The 14,062-nt window shown below is 56.0% G+C and overlaps 1 protein-coding gene across 3 annotated transcripts in view; it reads left to right on the plus strand.

Annotated features, from left to right (window-relative positions):
* The window catches only part of LOC144933962 (xylosyl- and glucuronyltransferase LARGE1-like), a 128,530-nt gene that overhangs the window by 24,746 nt on the left and 89,722 nt on the right, over positions 1 to 14,062 (plus strand). The window contains exon 1 of one of the 3 annotated variants that reach the window (XM_078859339.1): positions 7,130 to 7,222. The exons of the other annotated variants lie outside the window; for them this stretch is intronic. The gene's annotated coding sequence lies outside the window, so the exon portion shown is untranslated. Of the gene's footprint in view, positions 1 to 7,129; positions 7,223 to 14,062 lie in introns of those variants that run through there. 3 annotated transcript variants of the gene reach the window in all.

Consider the following 14,062-nt stretch of genomic DNA (forward strand, 5'->3'; position numbering starts at 1 on the left):
ATCTCGTCACGGTTGTAATCATCTCGTGATTCACACGGCACATTGTATTATTATTATTATGACTACTACGAACAGAGACTTGTTTCGCATTGTGAGCCTCTCTCTGCTTGTCGGAGCGACGAGACGTGTGGCAGGCGGAGCTCCCCCGGGTGATTGATCTCGCTCCCGTGGTCCCCGGCGACTCCGATGACGCCGTGACGTCTTCTATCTCGCGGTGCGGCTTGAAACGGAACATTACAGTCGCTCATTTAATTCTTCCGCAGATTTTGTGTCACAGAATCCGCGCATGTGCGTGCTTTTTCTTCCTGTGCGCATGTTGTGTTCCAGCCGTGGGGATGAATCAGCTCTGGGTTTTTATTTTTTACTGAAATTGTAATGAACGCCAGGAGGAGGAACCCGGCTGCTGAATGAAACATCGGGCCCAAGCCTCGCAGGCCCGAGCCACTGTCTCGCCCACAGCAGTGCGCGCAGCAAGGAAGACAAACCATGCATATGGATGGGCTTTCAAACATCCAACATAATTCAGCGATTATAATGTTAATCACGAGGGTCTGGTCCATCAGCGCCCCCCTCCCCCCTCGGTCCGGAGAGAATGCGGAGTGGAGCTTCGTGTCAGGAGAATGCACGGAATAGTGTTGGTGCCGCACAAGCGTTATCTCCCAGTGCCTCGGCAAGTCTCAATCTCCCAATGCCTAAATACATCTCTGTGTGTATATATATATTCCTTTGATAAGATGTAGTATGCCCTACTCCCAATGCCTAACCATATCTATTCTTTCCAAATGCTAAGTTATGTCTATACCTGGTAATTGGACGCATATGTCTCTCTCCCAGTCTCCGGATACGTTTCCTCCTTGCAATGTCTTGGGATTGCCTACATATTCCATAGCCATTATCCCCTACTCCAAGATATGTATTATTTCAAAATTCCGAAGAAATGCCTATATCTCCCGATTAATGGATATATTACATCTCCTCATTAGTAGATATGCCTAGATCTGTCAATTCCTCGGTGTATCTCCGTCTCCCTATGCCTGGCTGTGCCTGGCGTGCTGCTCATTCACGCTGCTGCACGCTGCCTGGGGAAGCCTCGCTGAGTCTCAAGACACTTTCTCAAGAGGGTCCTGCCAAGTGTCCGCAGTAGGTTGTCGATGTTTCGAGGTGTAAATCCCAATTGAGTAATGGCCCGGTAATTTTTCAGCATTGGAATGTTTGGCCAATTCCGGTAACAGTGCATGATGGGAATCAGCGCTGTGCGTGTGCGGTCAGCACCCAGCGACTGCCGGTGCTGCTGTCCGTGGTGCTGACGCCCAGATGGAACCTGGGAGGCTCTAAGCTCCCCCGTGTAGCCGGGACAGACTTGTCGCGCTGTTAGCGAGCAGCACTTGTGAAGTACCGTTGATGACTCTTGGACACCGTTGGTGAGGCACACGTATTTATTTCGTACAAGTAGTCACAACTGTGGACATATAATACTAGAGGGGGTATCGGCCCCCTCACCCGGCTAGCTGGGAATACACTGCTAGCTATCTCTGACCTACCTCCTAGTCCTCCACTAACGGGCTAGGGGAGGCTGTCTGGCCCGACACTGGTAAGTCGGGCTACGGTACCCGGAGTCCCAGAGCACTAGCTCTGGTTCTCGGGACCACGCCGCTGGCTCGGTCCTGCGCGGCCCTGACAAGGGCGGCGTCCCAGGGGAGTCCAGGGCTCTAGCTAGACGATCTTCGGTCTTCACTCGTTTAGCTTTAACATTCTGCCCCGAGCCCTCTGACACATCCCCCTTTATACTCCACCCCCGCTGAGGGGTGGGGCCCCGGGCTGCCTGGTGCGGACGTCGTTGAGAGCACCCCCCCCCCCCCGTGCACTCACGTAGCCCCGCCCACTGTGTTTGTTTCCCATAAGCTGCCATGCATAACGGCTCTCTCTCTAACACCCCTACACTTGTAAAGGCCGATACGGCACACAAGGGGGTGGGTGGCAAGCACGGCGCCCGGCCGCCTTTGTCTCCCAAGTGGCGATGTTTACCGCACACCGCAAAAAGTACTCATTTGAAGCTGTGTCAACCTAGGGAAGGCCCAGGACCGGTTAAGATAATCGTCACCGATGGCGTTGATCGTGAGCGGGAATCGAAGTCGGGCTTCCGGGTTCGTAGCGCGGCGCGCTAACCACTGCGCCACCGCTCTCTACACGGGCTCGCACACACGTACACAACACCCACACCGCACTGCGTGCGAGCTGTCGTCCTTGTGTTCACACAGCAGCGCCGTTTAACGTGCGGAAGGGAGCCGTACACACGCAGCCGGTGATGGTTTAAAAAAATTAATTTTCCTCCGTGCGCGTCGGCCAGAGTCTCGTGAGGTTGTCGCGGGGAACCGAAACCCGCGTTGGAGTTCAGCTTCTGGTGTCGTCGGCCCCTCCGTATGTCGCTCAGTGTGCAGCAGCAGCAGCTTCCTCCCAAGTCCCATATCGGGCTCATCAACCGTCCAATAAGACTCCTCTTCATAATAACAATAGTCGTGTAAAATATAATAATACTTCATAATAGTTCATTACAGCGCCTTGTCAAATTCATTACTCCCAACGGCATGGTGGGTTGTTGACCATACTTCACCGCGCTGGTCATTGCCGCTTGTCTATATGGGGGGTCTTTGTGTGTGTGAGTACGCCTGTGTGTGCGTGTGTGTGCATATCGTGCACGCACGTGACACACACACATACACACAACGTTCTGCCCACTTTGACAGCTCTTTAAGGAATCGGGCCTTACTTATCTGCAGCGGGAATCTGGAAATTAACCTTATCAGCGCTGCGCAGGTGCGGTGGCAGATTGGGCCGCGTGGGCGGTGATGGCTGTAAGTGGAGGGTAACGAATCCCGTCTGGCCGCTCTTGATGCGTCTCAGTCGGCAAGAAACCTGTGACCTGCTCGCGGCCTGGTTCGATCTCCTATCGAGCGCGTTCAGACCACGGCGAATCGCGATTCTTTACAATTAGCGTGGCGTTCAGTGCGGCGCTTGTACTCACATCGAGTCCAAACAAAAATCACACACTCCTCTTGACCGTCAGCGTTCATCATCATGATTAACATCAGCAGCCATTACCAATCCACCCGCCACACGCACACGAGCTGATGCCAACGCTCCATCTCCTTGGTGGCCGTGCTCTGGGGCAAGTTCCCTCCCATGGCCGCCACTCCGTTGTCCATCTAAACCAGGGGTGGGGAACCTTTTTCTGCCAAGGGCCATTTGGATATTTATAACATCATTCGCGGGCCATATAAAATTATCAACGTACAAATTAGCCCGTTATATTTGGTCAAACATTTAATTAACGCACCGCTAATGAGATGGCTTGAACTGCTTCTCTTTGGTGAGGCGTGTGATATTAGCTGGTGTTGATGATGTTGCTACTCGCAACTGCTTTCCAGGTTTGCTCCTAGATTTATTGAATTTCGGGTCCCGCCTGTGGCTGCCTTGGCAGGGCCAGACCAAATGATTTCGCGGGCTTTATACGGCCTGCGAGCCGGACGTTCCCCACCCCTGATCTAAACCATCGGCAATCGTCCCTGCGAGCCCTTATCATGACCCTGACCATGACCCGAACCATGACCGAGCCATAACCGCTAACACGAGACTTCACACTGAACCCGGATGTTGTCGTTGATCTTGACTTCGAGTATTTTCCTCTTGCTGCCACCCTGACTCGCAGCCGAAGCCGAACCACCGAACCCTCACCCCGCTCCTCGCCATGTCCGTCCCGTTGCCGGCGTGAGCCGCTGGCTGCCGTGCGACGCGAGCGACGATGCGACGAGGATGACTGTGGGGGGTGGGGGGCGCACGAGGAGGCGAGGACAGGCGTAGGGGAGTCGCTTGACGGACGCGACAGTTTGTAATGTCACGGGCAATCTCATCGCCGTCGAACGGGACAATTAGGTTGTGGCGGGGGCCGGGCCGAGGCGGGGTTTGTGATTAGTTTGCGGCCGTTCTAATCGCGCCACTCCTCCCGCCCCCCCCCCCCGCGTTGGCGCCGTCGCAGCCCCCTAATTAAATCGTGCGCCGCATGTGAATCGGCATGAGCGCGGGGCGCGCGGCTTCCCCTCCCGCGGCGACAGCAGCACGGACACCGCCCTCGCCGCCGCCGCCGCTGCCGCTGCTGCGCGTTGGCCCACAGCGCGTCACGACAACTGTTCGCGTGGTGATGGCGATGTCGTTCAGACGCCGAGCTCCATTGACTCCTCCACTAGCCCAGTAACCATGCAGAACAATGGGGGGCGGGGCGGGGGTAGAACATACTCACTGCACACAGAGGCGTGCCCAGGTCTGGAATCGCACCCAGGTGATGTCGCTGTGAGGCCATGAGTGGAACCACCGCGTTAACGCCCTGCTGCCCAGGGTGGTCTGGATTGACTCCTTCGTTTATTCATTCACCCACTCACTCGATCATTCTCTCAATCACTCGCTCATGTTTATTTGTTCACTCTTTCACTTGTTTACGAATTCGTTAATTATTCCTTAATGTATTCCCTCATTCGTTAATTGCTTCATTCATCACTCGTTCATTAAAATTCACTTTATCATTCGTTCACGTATTGGTTCACAATAATTCACTCATGTATCCACTGATACCCTTATTAATGCTTTCATGTGTTCCTTAATCTGCTCGCGTATTCGTTGAGTTATTCCTACACTCAGTTACTCATTCGTGCATGCGCTCCTGCTGCCTACCCCGCGCCATGTGCCGCGTGTCTATTCCCTCCCCTCCGCGTGCCACGGCTTCACATATCACGCAGGGCTCCCCGCGTCGCGCTCGACTGGAGGGGGGAGGGGGGTGCAGCCCCGGGGAGTCGGGAGAGTTAAAGCTCCGTGAACGTTTCAATTTCTGGGAGCATCGCCAGCATCGCGTCTCCTGTCCGCGTTCAATCCGGGAGACCCAGGGGCGCGGAGCGATGCGCGTTCAATAACAACAACAATAACAACAACAATAACAACAATAATAACAACAACAATAACAACAATAATAACAACAACAAAAACAACAAAAACAACAAAAACAACAATAACAACAATAACAACAAAAACAACAAAAACAACAAAAACAACAAAAACAACAAAAACAACAAAAACAACAATAACAACAACAATAACAACAATAACAACAATAACAACAATAACAACAACAATAACAACAAAAACAACAACGACCGACGATGGCGAAACAAGACGCCGGAAAGGCACTCGCATGCGGCGAGAGCGCATGCGAGTGCCAATGTCGACGAGGGGACACATCTCTGAGTGTGGGTTAGAGAGTGTAGGTCGCTGTGACCGTGTCAGTGGCCATGTGCGGGCGTCTGTGTGTCAAGGAGTCTGAGAGACGGTGTCTGTGTCTTGAGTGATGGTGTTGGCGTCATTTCCATTTGTCTCTCCCTGTCTCTCCTTGTTTCTCGCCTTCTTACTGTCTCTCTCCATCTCCCTCCATCTCTCCGTGTCTCTCCCCTGCCTCTCCCCCGTCTCTGCCCGTCTCTCCCCGTTTCTCTGCACTCTCCTGCCTCCAGCTCCGCTTGCTGAGCTCTCTGTAAAATCGGATTCGCACAAATCCTTTTTTTTTTTTTACAAATATTTGTCAGTTCGCGGCAGCTGCACATGTCAAGATTATGTTTCTCGTGTACCCGTTCTGAGCTGAATAAGTTCACATGGAGCTGTGGGTTCTTGAAGTGAAATAACACACATCTCGCTGGCCTCGAATTGTAAATGAATGCATGTAAAAAAAACTCTCCCAAATAACCTCCACTACCTGCACTAAAGCAGCACTGCTCGTGCAATGAGCGCAGAGCGTGGCAGCAGATGCCAGGGTGCTTTTCTGTTTAATCATCAAACTTGGAAGGGGGACTGGCACCGCCGATCACACGACGATGAATTATTCACCACCCGCGCTCCTCGTGACCCCCCCCCCCCCTACTTCATCCGAGGGTAAATATTTAAGATTCTTACTGAACTTTATTTTCAAACAAGACCGCCTGATTATGAAAGCCTCCGACGTGATTAATAATTTGAGGAAGGCAATTTTGCACGTGGCGTGGGAGTGTGTGGGGGCGAGTGTGTGGGGGGACCCTGTCTGTGCACAGATCCCTCCCCTTGATTGCTGTGATGCGAGGTGGCGACTGCTGACTGCGGCTGCTGCTGCTGCTGCTGTAGCTGCTGCTGCTGCGGCTACTGTAGCTGCTGCTGCTGCTGCTGCGGCTACTGTAGCTGCTGCTGCTGCGGCTACTGTAGCTGCTGCTGCTGCAGCTGCTGCTGCTGCACCGACTATCAGCTGGGATTCGGGATGATTTGTAACGGATCGCGGGTGGAGAGGCAGTGCAGCAGCGGCGCGGGCACTCACGCCGTGAACGCGGAGACCGTGGGTCTCGCCACGAGCGAGCGATACCTGGACCGGTTCAGGGCGCGCCGCCCACCCCCTCCCCCCTCTTCATAAACTCTCATCGACCAGCAGGGTGAAGTATGGCCAAACAACTGCCATGGCTAACGGCGTGGGGAGGTCTCCATCCCGCATTGGATGAACTGAGGGCTGCGTGCAGGTTTATTACTGTCAATGATTCGCCATCTCGTCAATGAATATCGATTCTCACGCTCGTGGTGCACACGTCCAATCTTGTGCATAATTGGTGATCGTTTATCACCTGCGCAATTTACATGCACGACGCATTCTGTTGCTCCTCGCCCGGTCGCGATGTCGTCTCTCTGCCTCCGTCTCCCCCGCTGTCTCCCTCTGCCTCTCTTCCCCGCCGCTCTCGGCCGCCACTCCGCAGCCAGTTTGGTCTCTCGTCAGCCGCTCCGAACGCGTGGCCTGCCCTGCCCCAGGCCCCTTGGGGCCAAAGCGACGAACAAAACGGGAGAAAACGAGACGGCAAGGAGTCGATTGCTGGCATCGAATTGCGGCCCTGATCTTGACGATTCGTCCAATTGCTGCGTCGAGTTGAGGAGAGGGGTGGGGGAAGCGGGGGAGGGGGGTGAATCATCGTTACAAGCGCAGTAATTACCTAGCCGCTCGCTCAGGAGACCTGCTGCAGGGGAACTGGAGACGCGGTTGTTATGGTTGTGTGATTTGGTCAAGGATAATTGCCCACATTTAGCATCGGGGTCATAAGACGGGGAGCGTGGAATTCGTTGGCTCGAGCCAATTATTGTATCCTGCTCCTCCTCCTGCTCCTCCTCCTTCCCGTGCCAGGTGAAACCCCACGCACGTGTTTGTTACTGCGCGATTGAGTCTGTGGGCATGGGTGAGTCTGTGAGTTTATGAGTCTGTCAGTCTGTCAATCTGTGCGTCTGGGTGTGTGGGTGTGTGAGTCTGTGGGTGCGTGTGAGTCTGTGGGTGCGTGTGAGTCTGTGGGTCTGTGAGTCTGTGGGTGCGTGTGAGTCTGTGGGTCTGTGAGTCTGGAGCGGCCACTCGACGGGTTCTGGGGGTGGCCAAACAGATTCCGGTTGTCCGTTCTGAAAAAAGCGTTGTGTGGGACCTATACACCCAGAGAGACCCACAGACATAGACTCGCACAGAGACCCATACTCGCACAGCCACCCGTCCACTCGGAGAGACTCAGAGAGACTCGGAGCCCTCGTGGCGGTGAAGAGCGCTCCCCTGGCGCGCGGCAGCAGTCGGTAGGGAACGGAGATTGAATTTAACTCTCGGGAAATTCACCAAACTCGATTGACGGTCGTTGAATAAAGAGCGCAGCGCAGCCACAATGAAACGTCACGATAATGCTACGCGAGGCAGGATGGTTGTGCGCCGTGCGGACCGCACACGCGTGCTTTTGTGTGTGTGCGTGCGGAGTGGTGGCGCAGTGGTTAGCGCAATGCGCCACGAACCCCAAGACCTGAGGCTGAATGGCGAAATGAGCGGCGCTGACGCTAACAGCACTTGCCACGACAGTCTGGTGAAGACTCCATGTGGTGTAGTTGTCTGTTACTTGTCTGTGGGTGTGTGTGTGGGGAGCAGTAGCGCACTGGTTCGCGCACTAAAATTCCCAGTTACAGCTCACATATGTGGAAATTATATCTCGACCAGTTCTCGGCTTCCTATAGGGTTAACTCTGCCTTAAATATGTACCTGGTGAGATGTGTAAGCATTATTACTGGGGAAGACAAAAGCGGCCGGGCGCGGGGCCGACCAAACTACACCCTCGTGTGCCGCGCCGACCTTCATAGGTGCTCGCTAACAGCACTTGTCCAAACAGTCCGCTAAGGCTCTATGGGGGACCTTTGTCTGTGTGCCTGTGTGTAACTTCACTCGCCACACTCCGCGTGCACAGCCTATACTCTCTAAGCTGACACCAGCAGATTTAATTTCTCACGGGAGGGTTCAGTGGTTCAGGAGCAGGGGACGTGAACTGATGAATACAAATGATCACACGGCAGCTGGAGGTGGTGGCCGGGTTGCACGGAGGGCAGACACGGATCAACGGCACCGATGAGATTCCCTGGGTTTGAATCCGGGTTCCGGCGGTCCGTGATAAAATCTCTAAGCTCTCAAGTCGAGCGAGCTGATGGTCTCAGCCTGGTTACTAATGGGCCTGTAAAAAACCTCATTACAATTCAATTGGTTTTAGCAGGTATTTATCGGTTTGACTCAAACCGGTATTTTTTAAAATATTGGTTTAGCAGGGACAATGGGAAATCACAGCCCCTGCTAGTGTAGATAGGAGGAGGTCACTTGACGCGGTCTCAGAACTAGTTCTGGGGTACATGCTTCCGTGGTCTGTTCTCTGACATGGTGGGTGATGCATTGCTCTATGAGACCTATGAATTGCTTATCCCTCTCGCAATGCCGACAGCAAACATTGAACAAGCGTATGATAAAGAAAGATACATCGATGTATATTTCAACGTATGCATTTCATCCGGCAGAAATGCATGTGTTAGGTGGCGCAGTGGTTAGTGCACTGCGCTACGAACCCATCGACCCAAGTTCGATTCCCGCTCACGGCCAATACCAGTGACAATTATCTGAACCAGTCCTGGGTCTCCCCTAGGTCGTTTCAGCCTCAAGTGAGTACAGTACCTGGTGCTATGCAGGAAGACAAAGGCGGTCGGGCGTGGTGCTGGCCACCCACCCCTTCGTGTGCGTGCCGTCCCGGCCTTCCTTGGTGGGAAGGCGGGGGGAGAGCGAGGCCTGGCGTGCACGCGTCTGCTGTGAGGCGTGCGGCGGACGTGGAAAGACGCGGCGAGGAAGGCGCACTCGGTGACGCTCGGGGCTGTAGCTGTGCGTCTGGGGGGGCAATGTTCACATCAGGGAGTCACGTGTCAGAAAACTGCTGAAGCACGAGATTGCCACGGCTCCCGTTTAAAGCAGTGCCAGAAAGCAGTGCCAGGTACGGGAGATGTCTCAATTAAGGAAAGTCGTGCAACTGGCCACAATCCCTGGAAGCGTGTCCATCTTGTGCGATGTACACCACTCCGAGCCGTAAACATGTCCCGAGAGAGGGGCGGACTGAGTTTGTTTCCCGCTTCGGGCCAACATCAGCGTCGAGTGATTTCCGAACCGGAGCTGGGTATCTCCGAAGGCATGGGGGTGGAGGAGTGGGGGCAGCAGTGGAGATTGAGCCACCTCGCCCTCACCAGGGTCGGCCTCCGTGCTCCTCTACTTCACGGCTGACCTGCTGACACCTCCAGTTTGTGTCGCCTCGGAGACGGGATCGTTACTTTGGAATTGGGAAACGTGGGATCCGTTTGGCCACCCCCGTGAGCCACCCGTAGCGCAGTCGTCAGCAGAGTCCGACCACGGGGGACCGCGTCCGCGTTGGAGACGAATCGCGTTCACTCCCTCCTCCTCCTCCCTCCTCCACCCCCTCCTCCTCCTCGCCTCGCGGCCGCTCTTGGCCCTCGGTGCGCTCTCCGCGCGTCCGATGGCTCGAATTTAAAATGCAGTGGGATTTTTGGCATGAGCGCGCAGTCCTCGGAAGAACCCAATTAGTGATGAATCTCCATGCCCGGGGTGGCAGGCAGCCTCATTTGTAGCGCATTTGACTTCTCATCCACGGCGCTGATTATATAAATGAACCAAAGGAGAACAATTAATTACTCGGACGGCTTTATTTATGTATCGATTTAGTAACGAAAAACTCTCGCTTCAACTCTCTGCACCACTCAAACCAGATGCACCAAGCACCACGTGAACCACACGCGCACAGCCACGCGCACAGCCACGCGCACAGCCACGCGCACAGCCACGCGCACAGCCACGCGCACAGCCACGCGCACAGCCACGCGCACAGCCACGCGCACAGCCACGCGCACAGCCACGCGCACAGCCACGCGCACAGCCACGCGCACAGCCACGCGCACAGCCACGCGCACAGCCACGCGCACAGCCACGCGCACAGCCACGCGCACAGCCACGCGCACAGCGTGAACCACATTCCTCACACACGTGAACCGCTCACACAGTCGCCGTGCTCATCCAATCCTCACCGCGCCGCGCGGCCGTCGCTGTCGCCGCACGGGAGCCATGGAGACGCGGCGGAGGTGGAGGAGGAGGAGATGGAGGAGGTGGAGGAGGAGGAGGCGGAGGAGGGACGCCGCTCTGTTGTGGCGTTGTTTTCCCGAGAGAGGACGTGGAACCAGATAGAATCGCAGCTCTGCTTTCCGAAACGCTGCTGTTCCCTCTCGTCTTGCTTTAGTGTTGACACTCACAATCCACGCCTCTCACAGCTGGCCTGGAACAACCACCCGGCCTGCCGCAGAGCCCGCAGAGCCCGTACCGTCACAATTCACTGACGCTGCTTCGTCAGCTTCAATCTTCGTCGTCGTTGTCATCAGTTCTCATCAATCCGCTGCTGGATGACTGCCGTCCCAAGCCGCTGTCTCCTCTCGCGCGGTCCTGCGATGTCACGATCCACGCAGCTACTGCTGCTGCTGCTGCAGCTGCTGCTGCTGCTGCAGCTGCTGCTGCAGCTGCTGCTGCTGCTACTGCACACGAGCCGATCTCATCGCCGCTGCTGCTGCCGCCGCCATCCTCTCGGACGCGTTCCCTCCCTTGGCTCCCACTCAGTCGTCAGCCTCGACCACCGGAAATCTCCCCCTCCAATCAAAACCACGAGCCATTTAGTGACTACTTCAGCACACCGGTGTGTTGGAGAGTAAACCCACAACATGTACAATTCTAGTACGACGTTTCGCTGATGATTACAACCAGCTTCATCAGGTGATAGCCAATATTTTTTAAGTGACAAACCTTACTTAATTGGCTGTGTGGGGTGGTGGCGGGTTTAACGACGCATTTATATTCATGCGATATAGCCCAAAACCCTTTATTATGGGTAATATTGGTCGCGAAAGCCGACTAAGTGTTAAGCTGTATGGGTTGCTGCATTGTGGGACCGTGAAAGATGGCGGCGGCATGGGAGAGGCCTTCATCAATCAATCTTTATTTTACGTGCCAATATCGCCCTCAGTAAAGTAGCATCAGTGCACATTGCGGCACAACGGGGACGGTGCAGGGGTCACTGAGCAACAGCAATGAAAAAGAAACCCGTCACGACCTCGGCGGCTAACACCAGCTGAGCAAAGTAAATTGCAACCGTGAGCAGTGGATTTATCCAGCAGTGGATTTATCACGGTTGCCGATGACGGTGATGATGATTGCTGATGATTGCTGATGATTCATGATGATTGTTGATGATTCATGATGATGATGTTGACCAGCGCGCAGTCCCCAGAGAGACGCTTCTGCTAGGCAGGGTGGAGGCAGCGTGGGCGCTTTGAAGATTTGGAGGCATGCACCACGCCACCGGCACACGCGGGGGCCGCGGTTCCGCCAAAATTGTGGCCTCCAGATCCCGGTGCGAAATCGCCCTCCCAGGGATGGCGCGGAAACGAGCGACACCTGGCCCTGGACGGAGCCCGAAGCATCGCTCCGTGCGGCAGCCTCTGGGGTTTCCAGTAATCCGTGACGCAGCTCGGCTTGCCTCGGGTCCTTGTCCAGCGAGTGACATGCGGCTCTACAATTGTTCCCCTCTTGGTAGCCAGGCGCTTTGGGGGGGGGGCTCTGGGTCCGTGGGCCCCTCCGCATTGTCCCACCTGCACATCCGCTTCGTGGCTATGCCAACGGCATCGCTCTGCTCACAGGAGACCAAAGCAACACGCACGAAGCCACCACTCCGTCGGCTGAATCCTGGCACGTGGCAGCTCCCACGTGTTGCTCGCGCTGGGGTTCGGCGCCGCGATTTGCAGGCCGTGCCGCGTGCCGTCATCTCGCGGCGCTCCGAGTCCCCGTGTGGGCGCCGTGGGGTGAGCCGCTGGCGTTTTCGCGGACTTGCTCCCCCAGGGGACGCAGAGGAAGACAGATTTTGCCCGAAAGAAAAACGAAATGAATAATGTATAACAAGGCACATTAGACCTGTGTAGCCCACATAGGAAGCTGGGGCAAGCGCGGTTAGCGAACGCCTATACAAGCCGGAATGACGCACGAGGTGGTATGGACAGTACCACACCCAGCCGCCTTTGTGTTTACACACAACGCAAGCTACTCCTTTAAGGCTGAGTCAACCGAGGGAGATGCCCAGGACCAGTTCAGATATTTCGTTACTGATGCTGGTCATGCCGAGTTCGCAGCGCGCTCACCACTGCTGCACCACTCCTCAAAATAACAATAGCAGAGCCCAACAACAGCCGCCAATCAGCACTACGTAGCGGTAACGTCAGCGCTTGTGCCAGGCTAGGTGCACTTTGAGGCAACGTGAAGTTGCGAAGGCTCTTTCGCAGGAGGTCATGGGACAGAGACCCCCTGGCGGAGATGGGTCAACTGGCCCATGACGCAGCACGCACTGTGGCACGTGGAGCTCGCACGTCTCTACGAAGTGATGGGGCCCGAGCGGTGAAGGATGGGGCCCTAGTGGTGAAGTGATGGGGCCCTAGCGGTGTCGACAGCTGTCCCAGCAGCGCCTCCTCGCAGGTGCGCGAGGCTGGGACGCACCAGCGCGCATCCATCACGACCTCTTCACAGCCGCCAGACACGCGGAGGGGGGGGGGGTACCCTCGCTCCATAAGCCTCCCTCCCGCTCGGTCACGCACAGACGCGCATACACATGCACAAAGACAAAGGTCCCCCGTATAGCCTTAACAGACGTTTGGGGCAAGTGCTATTAGAGAACACCTATGAAGGTCAGTACGGCACACGAGGGGGTGGGTGGCCAGCACCACGCCCGGCCGCCTTTGTCTCCCTAGTGGCGATGTTTACTACACACCGCACCAGGTACTCATTTGAGTCGACCTAGGGGAGGCCCAGGACCGGTTCAGGTAATCGTCACTGGTGTTGGCCGTGAGCGGGAATCAAACCTGGGTCGCCAGACTCGTAGCGCAACTTGCTGACCGCTACACTACCGCTCCCCACGCACACACGCACGCACACATACTCGCACATACACACGCACGCGTGTGTTCTGCCCTGTAGCGTAACCTTGTGTGTGGGAAGGGGTTAAAATAAAGGTTGTTTCGCGCAGGCCTAAATGCCCAACACCAAAGCGCCAGCCACAGACAGCACCGCTGACCGTGTTCGAGACGCGAGTCGCGGTCGCACGCGTCTTGAATGCGGCAAGGTGATCACGAGTGCTCGGGGGTGGGAGACGCGATGGAAAGGAATTCCAAAGTGGGTCAGTGCGAGGCAAGTTTAAAGGGGCCGTACACAGAGAGGTGGGGTGAGGACACGACGCAATGTCCAAGTGCCGTGCCGCGAGAGCGGGGACGCCCTCGCCGCTCGCCGCGGGAGGAGCGCCGCGCTCTGCGCGTGCCCATCCCGCATCTCCGCCCTCGCCCCCGCGTGCACGCGAGGGCAGGAGGCTGCCGCGCTCGCCGCTTGGTCACCCTCGTGTTGTGCCAACTTACTTGTCTTCACCATGACGATTTAGAGGGGGGGGGGGGTCCACTCGGCACCCCCCCCCCCTGTAAGGGGACTCTCCCTTGGAGAATCACGGAGTCTCTGAGCCGGAGTCCCAAACATACGGAACTGAGCAAGCTGGCGAACTGCGTTATCGGGCATGCACGTGCAGTCCTTGAGCTTGGCCTGTTCATGCCC

This window comes from Lampetra fluviatilis, chromosome 8 (assembly GCF_964198595.1).
Source record: "Lampetra fluviatilis chromosome 8, kcLamFluv1.1, whole genome shotgun sequence".
Lineage (NCBI taxonomy): Eukaryota > Metazoa > Chordata > Hyperoartia > Petromyzontiformes > Petromyzontidae > Lampetra > Lampetra fluviatilis.